Here is a 12,598-nt window from a genome sequence, read left to right as displayed (position 1 = left end):
CTATTCAAAATGATCCAAAAAAATCTATAAAATACAGGGAAAACAAATAAATTGACAGATTAGGATATCCTCTTGGACAATACCCCACACCACACGCCAACTCCCTCCATAGAAAAAGCTCACAATTTTTATTTCTTTAATATAATTTCATTTATCATACTATTGCTTTTTTTCTGTTAAATTACTATTGAATCTGTTTTTAGTGACCAGGAAGATGTGTTTTATAGCTATTTAGGGTTCACTTGAATGCTTTTGATAAAATGAGAGTGGACCAATTTGTTTTCAATTATTTGATACGGGGAAAATGTGCTCGTGATACGAACCATTCGAGTTACAAGCACGATCTTGGAAGAAATTCAACTTGTATGAAGAGGTACGCTGTACTGATTTCACCTGGAACTAGCTTTAACTCGGTAGCTTGCAAGAGGTATTTACTGCCGCCAACTAGAAGATTATTTCATTGTCTTACTTGTCACTATCATGATGACAAACCATTCATACAAAAAAAAAAAATCAGTTTTGTAACAAAATAAACAGAATTGGGTAATTTCGCACGACACGCGTGACAACATGCTATTGTTAGCATAGTGTTAGAAAAACGTAATAGGAGAACACCGCTGCCGGGCGTAATTATGTTTCCCAGCTTTGTCCGCGAGTAGAACATGACAAGCTGTTTATCGGATTAAAAAGAAGAAAGTGTCAAAATTATGAAAACGTGTCAGAATGCGATTGTTAGCATAGCAGTGGAAAACTTGACAGAGCAAACTATGCTCAACTTTTATTGACATGAACAGAAACCTGACATGGCTTGTGTAGGAATTTTCAAGTAAAAAAAGACAAAAGTTACAATCATATAGTAAAATAATAAAAACGGTGGGTTTTAATATAATAGCACATAAGCAGAAAGTTTGTTAAATGTCACTATAAGTCACCGCAATGGATAAACAAACAAAACACACTTTTGTGGGAAACGAATATAAAATATCAAGTCTATTAAATACATTTTAATCGTTTTCAGCAGCAGTAATGCGAACCAATTAAAATCTGGCAAAATAAATTGGCCAAATGTCAAAAAAACAAAAATAAGAGAAGTTTCCGATTTCGAATTCTGCCTAAAAAAAATAAGTTGTAATTGGAAATACCCATTAGTAAGATAATAATGCTGATTTCGAATATTAGGAAACTGATCCAATATTGGGTACGCACGGCAACGCTGTGGTTAGCGCGTGTGCGGCACAGTTCTGAGGTCATGGGTTCAAATCCAGCTACCAACCTTCCTGTGCAGAGTTTGCATGTTCTCCCCGTGCTTGCGTGGGTTTCCTCCGGGCACTCCGGTTTCCTCCCACATTCCATAAACATGCATGTCAGGTTAATAGGAGAACAATTGTGTATGTATGCAGCGTCCCTAGGTGTGAATAAGCGAGTGAGTTGTCCCTCTCTGTGTGCCCTGCGACTGGCTGGCAACCAATTCAGGGTGTCCCCTGCCCACTGCCTGAAGATGGCTGGGATGGGCTCCAGCACCCCCGCAACCCTACTGAGGATAAGCAGTCCAGATAATGGATGGATGGATAGATGGATGATCCAATACTCGGATTTAATGAGACAAATAATAGTTTTTCCTCAAAAGCTACAGAGTACAGACGCTCCCCTACTTACGACCATTGGACTTACGAAAAACGGTAGATGCTAACATTTTTTTGGGGATGTCGAAAAATATCCACACATAGCTTAAGTTAAGATTTTGTATCGTGTGCACCTTTTTACGGGTGGAGGACATTACTGTAGTGCTTCTTTCCGCCGTGTGGCGCTGTGAGAGGTCACCCAGCATCCACCCTGAATAAGAAATACGCTTCCTCTTCCTAGTTCATGTGTAAACACACTATACTGTATCTCCAGCGCGCTAAGAACTTTGACATTTTAATTGTTTAATATCTCGTGCATCTATTCGATAGAGTTGGTGTAAAGTGAAATGAATGTTTGAACACTTTGAGACTCTGAGGTTCTTCTTTGTGCTTTCCAGCACTCATTTTGGGTTGCACAACTCAATACAGCGGCATCGAGGGTCCAACATTCGAAGTGGAATATGGAAGCTTAATGCTGTTGAAAAAATGATTGGATCGCTTTTTTTCGGAAACTTTTTACCACCGAGGAAGAAGTCGCTTTACTCTTGAAGCTCATCTTCCAAAAGTAAGTTAAACTCAACTTTATTTATCCATATAGAGCATATTACTTTGTGAAATGTTTATTTTTTTTTTAGTACAAAACAATACAGGTTACTTATACAAGCCTTAAACATACTTATATAAACATTAGACATATAAAATATAGCACTGAAGCAACTTGCGAACAAATTCAACTTCTGAACGATCTCGTTCGTAAGTAGTGCAGCGTCTGTAAATTTTTTGAACCCTCGATGTATTGAGTTGTGCAACCCATAATGAGTGCTGGAAAGCACAAAGAAGAACACAAACTTCAGAATCTCAAAGTGTTCAAACTGCACCCCTTTTTTTTCTTTTTTTCGCCTGGACGTTTGAAGGTTTTTGGGTACCTATAGCAGCAAGATGTTTGACAATTATGTCAGTTTCCAGTAGGTGAGGCTCATGTGTTATAAAATACATAAAGTTTTCAACCTATAAGTATTTGTTTTTCAAATTCCGCGCTTCTATGACAATTAGTGTATTTTTTTTTACCACCATAAGGCACTAAACAATACAGTGCCCCTTTAAAAAGAAATCGGGATAACTTAATGCTGTCAGAAATGAAGGATGATTAATCTATAACAGGGGGTTTTGATGTGGTGGACCAGGTACCCCCCCTAAAAGCACCTGAGTAGCCCGCGGACAGGTTTTGAAAATAGCTTACCAGTGATGGGTCAAAGAGATTTTCTAGGAATTTTGATTTTTAACTGTCCTGAGAAATGATTGTCAGGATCAGTGTCTTTAAAAGCAATGTTTTGTGGTTACTTTGGTTTGAACCCTAACTCAAATCATTACAACCTGGTAATTACATAATAATAACATAGAACCAACAAAAGTACATAATCAGTAACAAAAAAATAAACTCTCGGGTTCAAAAAGGTTGCCGACCCCTGACGGATCTAGATTGTTTTAAAATGTATTATTTTTCCAACAAAGTCCAATTTTCTGTGGATTTTTCGGTGCATGTTCGAATTTGAATACAAATTTTGTAATGTGGTAACTTTTTTTTCAAAATACCGTAAATTCCGGACTATAGAGCCCACCTGATTATAAGCCGCACCCACCACATTTTAAGAGGAAAACCGATTTTGTACATACACAAGCCGCACCTGTATATAAGCCGCATGCGCCCACATTTAAACATGTAACACAAACACAAAATTAACCCCAACCCGACTTCAAGTCCCGCGATTGAAACTAAATGTCCTTCATTAAAGTCCAAAGTTCAAAAATCACAGCCGGCAAAATGAACGGAAAATGATACCGGTACTTAAGGTTTGATGCAGACCTGCAGAGTCCCGTTGAAAGTAATCCAAGGAAAAAAGTGTATATTATGAAAACCCCTCATTTTTCGTTTGCCCATTCAAAACATATCAGAATAAGTGTCTGAAATAAATACAAATAAATACAATACAAAAATATACAGTTGCAAATACATATTATACATGGGTTACACATATTTACAAAGAAAGACGGTACACCGAGAAAGTTTTCAAAGCTTTAATAATAATAATAATATAGCTTTGACAGGGCAGTTAATGGTAGCAACACTCGAGCGCCGCTAAAATTACCTAAATTGGCCGCATCGCTGAATAAGCCGCAGGGTTGAAAGTGAGGGAAAAAAGGAGCGGCTTATAGTCCGGAATTTACGGTAAGTACCATCAGTGCTAGTATTAGTATTACATTTACATTATTATCTACATTACGTCTATCTCCAAGACAGTGCTGACCACAACGCTGTCATTTGATTGGTCAAAGGAGAACCGGCGCAATTTGAGCATGCAATTTCAAGTTCACTCGACTTTTCTGTCTTGACGTTGTTATATAAAAGTAATGCGGTTGCTTGCACCTGGAGGACAAAGCTGCAATAGTTACACGGCTCAGGTCGTCCACTTATATAAAGTGTTATTCAACCCGGTGACCTATGCACACACGGGAGAAAAGGCCCAAAGAAATCCGACTCTCGTCGAGAACAACGGCTTCTGTGCTCATACCAGCAGAAGAAACAAAAATAGACGATTATTTAAATGCCCCGTGCATCCCGAAGCTGTCCGATTTCCGGGCTTCGCCGCAAACCAGAAACAGAGGACGGAAAAAATCTCAGATATGAAATCTCAACGAGCTGAAGAGGTTCCAAGCATTCCTGCGCCGAACAGTTCGGAACGCTTTGTTTACATTCTGATTGAGCACAAACGCAAAGAGCTGCCGTGGTAACATCAAGAGAACTGTTTTTTTTTTTTTTAAACAGAGCGTTGAATCAGATGGAATAACCGCAAGGCACATGAGCGCCTTTGTCAATCGGGGCCAAGAACACTGCGGTGACATTAATTACACTTAAGAGGCCACGACACGTGCACCCAAAGGTGCGTTCGAGTGTCATTGTTGAGACGCGTGCCGACGTAACTGTTGCTAATATTTTCTCAATCGAACATCCACTTCTTTGATCAAATATAACGCCTATGTGTTCTCTCCTCTTTGTAGGACAAACACGTTTGGTAAAAACCAGACCGACAAGACGCTTGTTTCGCTTTTGTTAAAACCAACATAGAATAAATAAGCATAACATTTTGAAAAACCCACTACAATACAACTGTTTTCCAATTTCCTTTCAACTTTATATTTCAGACGACTAAACAAATTTTGAAAATAAACGCTGAACATAAATATTCACCATTTTTTGCCAGGTTTAATCACCAGAGCCAAAGTTAGCATACACCTTGTGTCATGATTACTGATGGAAATAAACTGTGCCCGCTCATTTGGCTGGTTGGTTCTGATTGGCTCCCTGTAACCATTTGAACCCAGTCCTGTCAGTCCCCTGTTGTCAGTCCGTCTGCGAACTTCAGTGTATAATGGGCCTTTTTTGAGCCTTTTTCGACCCTGACTCCCTCCCGTTTTTTTGCTCCCGTCTGTCTCTGGCTACGACCTGTTTTAATCCTGACCACGTCTGCTCTCCCGTCCCGGCTTACGACCTCTTTTTATCCCCGACTATGTCTACCCTCCCGTTCTGGCTTACGACTCGTTTCCGACCCCAACCACGCCTTGCTCTCCCAGTCCCGGCTAACTACGAGTTTTTCCCTCCCTGACACCGCCATCGCTCGCTGCGGAAGATCCATTTCCGTGTTCGGATCACAATCAGAGTACAAGAGCGTCTTGCTTCCCGCGCCCAGCGAACACTACGGAATTGGGTCCTGTTTCCGTTCTAGTCCTGACACCTTGGATCTATATCCAAATTACAAACGATTACTTTAGCCTTGGATTTAAAAAGAAAACGATATATCTTAAAGTCATGAAAACAGGAAACCCAAATAATAGTATAATAATATTCAGTGTTTTGTTCGCAGCCAAACTATAATTACCATGGTCTGCCTAGCCTTGGATTTAAAAAAAAAAAAAAAAAACATCTTATTGACACAAACACAGTAAACCAAAAAATCCTCAGTAATAATTTCCATACAAATCATGTCAACCAACGTCTTTAACCTTGAATTAAAAAATGCATATCCTACAAATATGAACACAAGAAATCTAAACCATCCTTAATAATAATCCTCAATTGTTTTTTCCAAGCCAAGGAAATTCAGCCAAATCTGTAAATAGCAATGCATGTTAGCCAAAATGATTTAAAATGCACTAAGTCTGAGTAATTGTTAAAATAAAGTACATCAATTTATCATTTTCAAAATCAATTCTTTGAAAATGAGCTTGCTTTTCTTTTGTTAAAACCAAACAGAAAAAAAGTTAGCGTAGCATGCCAGGAAACACTGTTTTAGATCCCCCCCAAAAATCTGACTTTGTAGTTCACTTTGTATCATTTTGCTCCTTTTAGAAGATAAACTCATAAATCTGTAATGAAATATTTGCTTCTCTACGGCAAAATCAATCAGACACAGCAGGCCTGATCACTAAGGCTAGCATAGCATGTCAAATACAGCGATAAATCTAGCCAGGGACAGACAAAACTATTATTAGCATAGCCTATAATTACTGTACAAATCACGTCAAAACTAATCAATTTAGCCTTGGATTCAAAAATTACACATTTTACCGACATAAACAAAGGAAACACAAATAAACCTCAGTAATAATCTTTATTTTTTTGCATCCAAATGAATGCAGCCAAAACTGTGATTATCATAGCCTGCTAGCTCTATTAACCCCAATGATTTAAAACCCTAGGAAATTAATAAAATTACACAAATTTGTAATTTTTTAATAACATTCCATTAAAAAATGTGCTCACTTTGTTTTTGTTAAAACCAAGCTAAGAAAAACTAGCATAGCATGCCATGAAACTGTTTTTCATCCCCCCCAATATATAACTTTGTAGTTTGAAAATAAACACCTGAAATCTGTCCAGAATATATATAATTTTTCGCTAAAACCAATCAGTCACAGCAGGCCGAATGACCACAACTTATGCTAGCAAAGCATGACAAATACATATACACACCAATACATTTAGCCTTGGCCCAACAATATGGCCAACACGCTGATTAGCATAGCCTGTTAGCTCTGATAGCCACAACATTTTATAATCCACTATGTTATAAATAAATAAATCACAAGAATCCGTCATTGTAAAATAGCTCACCTCGCTTTTGTTAAAAAAAACTAAATGAAAATTAGCATGGCGGTCTCTCGCAACTATTTTGAAAATCCAGCGACAGTGCAACTGTTTTCCATTTTTTTTAAAAACAATTTGAAAATACAGAAATCTGTACAAATATATTTTCCATTCTTTAACAGAACAAGTCAGGCGCAGCAGGCCTACTCATCACTGCTAACGTTAGCATAGCTATGCAAATCATTTCTATGCAAATCATGCCGACCAAAAAAAGAAGCCATGGATTTTATTCATGGGACTTAATGTCCTCATCTAAATTCCACAACAAATATAAGGTTTTTTTGACTTATTAAACATCAAAGAAGAAAACTGACATCTTTGACGTCCATAGCCGTCATTGGTAGTAAACAAGTACAACCCCATGTTCATGTTAGCGTGGTAAACATTTGTTTCGTTCCCATAATTCTTTACAGTCATGAATTGTAAAATTACAAACATAAGAAGCTGCAGATGAGCGCCAAGGGCCGTTTCCATAACGACCGGACACAAGCAGCGGGGAGCTATTGTGGGCAAAATAGAAGGAATGCTGGGTAATGTAGTCCCAATATGATAGTTTTAGTCTGCTTTATTAGTAGAGTGATTTACTGATTCATGTGAAATGGATCAAGACATTAAGTAAAATGTATGATTCAAAAGATTACCTCATGGTTTCTTCATTTTCCTTATGTTGAGGTTTTTGAGTTTTTCCTTGCCCTCATGTAGGTTTTAGATCAGGGGATGGTAGAATAATAGTCTGTGGTTTGCAATAATCTGAGGTCTGTGCAGCCTTTTGAGACTCCTTGTGATTAAATGTCACAAATAAACATGACTTGACTTAAACGTTAACCTAAACATGTGAGTAAAATAGAACAAACTGTATTAAAAGTATTTAAAGAAACACACACAGGAAGAAGGCCTCAATCGCATATTAAATTGCAGTCATACCATGGAGAGAAAAACAGGCATCATAAGATTTCTCAAAAATTGGATTACAGTTATTTTACATTGCATAGATCATTTTAAGTATTACTCGCGTTATTTTAATATATTTCTAAAGTGTTTTACAGTCAAAAAAACAATTATACTGAAAATAAGATTTTAAAAACTGTCAAATTATTTTGCTTATTTTTTTATATAATTCTTGTTATTCTACCATATTTTTAATTTTTTTTTACAGATAAATAAATAAAATAATACTGAAAATTTTTAAATCACCCTTGAGATTATTTTCACCTATTTTAAGTATTATTTTACTGTATTTTTTAGGTAAATAACGAGAAAAATACTTAAAACTAAAAAAAATAACAGATTATTAATCTTATTCTAAATATTTTTCTTGTTATTAAACTATTAAAAAAGGTTACAATTTAGTAAAATAACAGGGTCAATCCTTAAAAGACTGATTCATCACATTATTTTCTTTATTTTAAGTAATATTACTTATTTTACTACATTTCAATTTGTTTTAATTAGGTAAATAAGAAAAATATTAATAATAGGAAAAATAGTCTGCTGAAAAAATAAAAATGCCTTTATCATATAACAAACACGTATCCCGATTTTTTTTTTTGAAGCATTATTTTCATTATTTTATTATATATTAGATTGTTTTAGAGGTAAACAAGAAAATAGTCTGACAGATTATTAGACCTACATTAATTAAATATTACATACATTTAAGGTAAATAACAAGAACAATACTTAAAATGAGTAAAATAATCTGTCAGTAATTTTTAATGCAGTGTAAATGAACTTAATCAGATTTTTGAGGAATAGACATTGCTCTAGTTTTCTTGATAGGTAGAACAAAATATGATACAGATGTTCCCCTAATTACTACCATTCGAATCACGAAAAACGGTATATGCGGACATTTTTTTTCGGAATATAGAAAAATATCCGGGCATTGCTGTAAGTTAGATTTTGTATTGTGTGCACCTTTTTCCGAGTAGAGGACAGTACTGTCGCGCTTCTTTCAGTTGCGTGAAATTGTGAGAGGCCACCCAGCATCCGCCCGGAAGAAGAAATCCAACTTCTAGTTCGTGTGTAAACATACGTGTACTGTATCTCTTTGCGCGCTAAGAACTTAGACGTTTTTATTGTTTCATATCTCGTGTATCCGTTCGAAATGGTTGGTGTAAAATATAAAGATGAGGCGAGCCATTTCTTTTGAAATGAAAGAAAGATTGATGCGGTTGAGAAAATGGTTGGATCGCTTTTTTGCCCACTTTCGCCTAACTCTTGAAGCGCATCTTCCAGAAGTAAGTTGAACTCAACTTTATTTATCTTTGTAGAGCGTATTATTTTATGGAATGTTTAGTTTTTAGGACAAAACAAAACAGGTTACTTATACAAGCCTTAAACATACTTGTACAAAATATAGCACTGAAGCAACAAATTCCACTTACGAACAATCATCCGGAACTCTCGTTAGTAAGTCGGGCAGGTACTGTGCTGGTAAAGACTTTAAAAAGATTACCCATGAGAGGAAATGACTTAATTAAATAAAACATATAATGATCTGAGTTAACCAAAGTAACTGCAGGTGTAAAGAAGAGGTGAGCAGTTTCTTTTGAAATGAAAGTGGAATAAGAAAGATGAATGCGGTTGAGAAAATGGTTGGATCGCTTTTTTTGCCCACTTTCTACCTCAGAGAAGGAAGTAGCCTAACTCTTGAAGCCCATCTTCCACAAGTAAGTTAAACTTCTCTTTATTTATCTTTATAGAGCATATTATTTTAGGAAATGTTTGTTAGTGTAAATCAATACAGGTTACTTATACAAGCTTTAAACATACTTATACAGACAAAATATAGCACTGAAGCAACTTACAAATAAATTCAGGAACCTATCTCGTTCGTAAGTAGAGCAGCGCCTGTACTTAAAAAAATTGAAGTCAATTTTTTATCTAAAATCAATTTTTCTTCGCAATCTTTAAATAATCTGCCAGCGGAAACCGCAGACACAGCATCAATAATCACCACACAGAGCAGTCCTTAGTCTCCACTTGGATAAAACAGGTCTTTCTTAGTTGATGTTGCTCTTATGCTTTTCGTATTATTGTGCCGAGAGATTTATAGATTTTTTTATAAACATTTGAGACCACTACATTCTCAGACTGAAAACAATCATGCAAGGAGAAAAAGAATATCACCCTTGTTACATCACTCCTCCTTCCCTGTCCCCCATTTTACTCCACGCAAAGAAAAAAAAGACCAAAAAAGAAAAGCCACATCAGCCTTGCACCAAAGGAATGTCATCTGACGTCATGTATTTAGGATCAGATTTCCTCTTCTTTTCTCTTTTTTTTTCTTTCCCTGACAAAATTAGCGAGTGTCATCTCTTTTTCTCCAACGTGCCCCCTGGATCCAGAGTCCACTATTGGGCAAGAGGAGCTGAGGGGAAAGTGGTGGTCTTGGGAAGGGGTCCATAAGGTCCCCATCGATAGATAAGTCACATTCCAAACTTTTTTTTCTCCGTGCACTGCAATCAAAGCACTCTTAAGAGTAGATTTGTCTTGCATCTATTCAACTTTCTGGAGTGTTTTTTCCCCTGCGTGGGAAGGGGTTGGCTCGCTAGATTGATAGATGGTGTGTGTTGGTGCACAAACAGACACGTAGTCGTTTCTGAGAGGTGGAGGCAAAAAAGAGAAAGAGGGAGGCTGGCTGGAAGGAATGCTAGGATCTGCTGGAGTGGAGACTCTTATTTTCCCTTAAACGCCTCATTGTGCAGAGGGGGAGAAGTAAAAAAGGCAGAAAGTGACAGAAAAAGCACCGAGAAATCCAAGTGAGCTGTACAAGAGACTTGTGTTGCTCATAAACGTGCATAAACGCAGGGATGAGACATTTTTTCTTCTAAAGTTTGCGAGTTGGTTTAAAAAAAAGCACAAGATGACAGAAAAAGCGCTAAAAATCTCCTTTACATAACGATGGAGCGAGACAAGAGGATCGTGGAATCAATTTCCAAGTGATAAACTAGCATTAACGCAACTTTTTCCTCCAGTTAATTTTGAGTTGGGCAAAAAAGGCACAAAATGACAGAAAAAAACACTAAAAAAATCTCCTTTAATGCATAAACGAGACTGAGTGTTAATCGATTTTAACAATAGCATTTACGTAAAGGTGCAACTTTTACCTAGTAACGTTTTAAGTTGGGTAAAAAAAGCTAAAAATGACAAGAAAAGCACCGAAAACTCGCTTTCACGTCGCAAGTGAGCGACGAAAGAGGATTTTGTTGTTTAATTATGAGCGATAAACTAGCAAAGGGTACTCTTTTTCCTGTACATTTTGCGAGTTAGGCAAAAAAAGAGCACATTTGCAGGAAAACAAGCTTATTCGCCTTGTCAGCATCTTCGACGCGGTTGTGTTGATTTTCTTGAGAGCAAAGCAGAGATTGAAAGTGAAGTTTGTCGCTCCATCAATCAAACCACCCTCGAAAAAAGTTACAAAACGCCACTTTGACGCACTCGAACGCGCTTTGACGCACTTTTCCGCGACGCGTTAACGCACCCAGGAGGGACTTCTCATTTTTCCGCTCCTTTTTTTTCCGGGATATTGCGAAGCGAGTGGCTCAGACTGCCGGCGTCAACTCTCCCGATCCACACATTTCCACTCACGCACTTCCACGCACGCACTTTATAAAAGTTTCCCCTCTCCAACATGGCTTCCTTTGTTTCGAAAGAGCCGAAACTTACCTCGCTGCGAATGAAACGACGGTGGAGCGACGTCAGGCTGCTTTTCTCGTCTGGAAGTGGCGATTGTTGGTGGAGGTTTTTGTCTTTTTTTTTAACTCTTCTTGATTTAAATTCCCAGGCTCCGGAGCTCGCCTGCCTGCCTGCTCGCCTGTCTGCTGGCGCGGCGCGACGCGGACTAGTGCGAGCGAAGCTCCGCCATGTCAATCAAACGCGCCACGCACATGGAAAGCCAGAGCCCGCCCTCTTTTTTACCGTACTACTGAAACTAAAAACGCAAGGAGAATGTAGGGGTCTGAATCAAATCAAATTGTGTTTGTGGGTGGGCAAACGACGCCCAGCGGGCCACATGCAGCCTGTCAGGCTTTTTCATATCTATATGCAGGGTTGGGTAGGGTTACTTTAACTTGATTACTTTCAATTACTTTTGGATTACTCCAATACCAAATATGCTCATAAAAGACAAAATAAACTAAATATGAATAAAATTATGACTCACAACACGTGGTAAGCTTTCTCTCCTGGCTTTGATCTCCGGCAGAACTAATATAAAATTCGACAGAAACAAAATGAAAATAAATCCAAACAGCTTGCCAACATCCTTTTTGCCGTTCCATGTGTTCCGTTACTCCCCAAGCCTGCACAAAATGTAGTCATTATATTCATATTTAGTTTATTTTGTCTCTTATTAGCATATTTGGTATTGGAGTAATCCAAAAGTAATTGAAAGTAATCAAGTTAAAGTAACCCTACCCAACCCTGTCTATATTTCCTCACTGTGACTGTGTGAAACTGGAGTGTCATGCCCAATTTCGTTGTCACAATATGTTAACCCATTTTGTAACAATGACAATAAAGGTATATTCTATTCTATTCTATTCTATTCTATTCTATTCTATTCTATTCTATATGTAACCGCGGTGTACCCGTCCCACCAAAGATCCACATTCACGCTGGACTGGATGATGAGGTTTTTATTACAGTTGCTGCTAATGAACACGTGGTGAGCTTCTCTGCTGGCTTTGATCTCGTTGGTAGCTCGTTGTAGACTGCCCAAAACATATCAAAGAGCTTTCTTTTCAGTTTACATAAAATACATTTTAGA

The 12,598-nt window shown here is 37.5% G+C and overlaps 1 protein-coding gene across 1 annotated transcript in view; it reads right to left on the bottom strand.

The window, feature by feature from the left end:
* fndc3ba (fibronectin type III domain containing 3Ba) overlaps positions 1–11,635 on the bottom strand; it is a 197,092-nt gene extending 185,457 nt beyond the window's left edge. Inside the window, exon 1 of the mRNA XM_088354092.1 lies at positions 11,497–11,635. The gene's annotated coding sequence lies outside the window, so the exon portion shown is untranslated. The remainder of the gene's footprint in view (positions 1–11,496) is intronic.
* Positions 11,636–12,598: the final 963 nt, after the last annotated feature.

The sequence above is a fragment of the Urocampus carinirostris genome, chromosome 15, assembly GCF_059441175.1.
Source record: "Urocampus carinirostris isolate Australia breed hairy pipefish chromosome 15, RoL_Ucar_1.0, whole genome shotgun sequence".
NCBI lineage: Eukaryota > Metazoa > Chordata > Actinopteri > Syngnathiformes > Syngnathidae > Urocampus > Urocampus carinirostris.
This window is presented reverse-complemented; position numbering and strand designations above follow the sequence as displayed.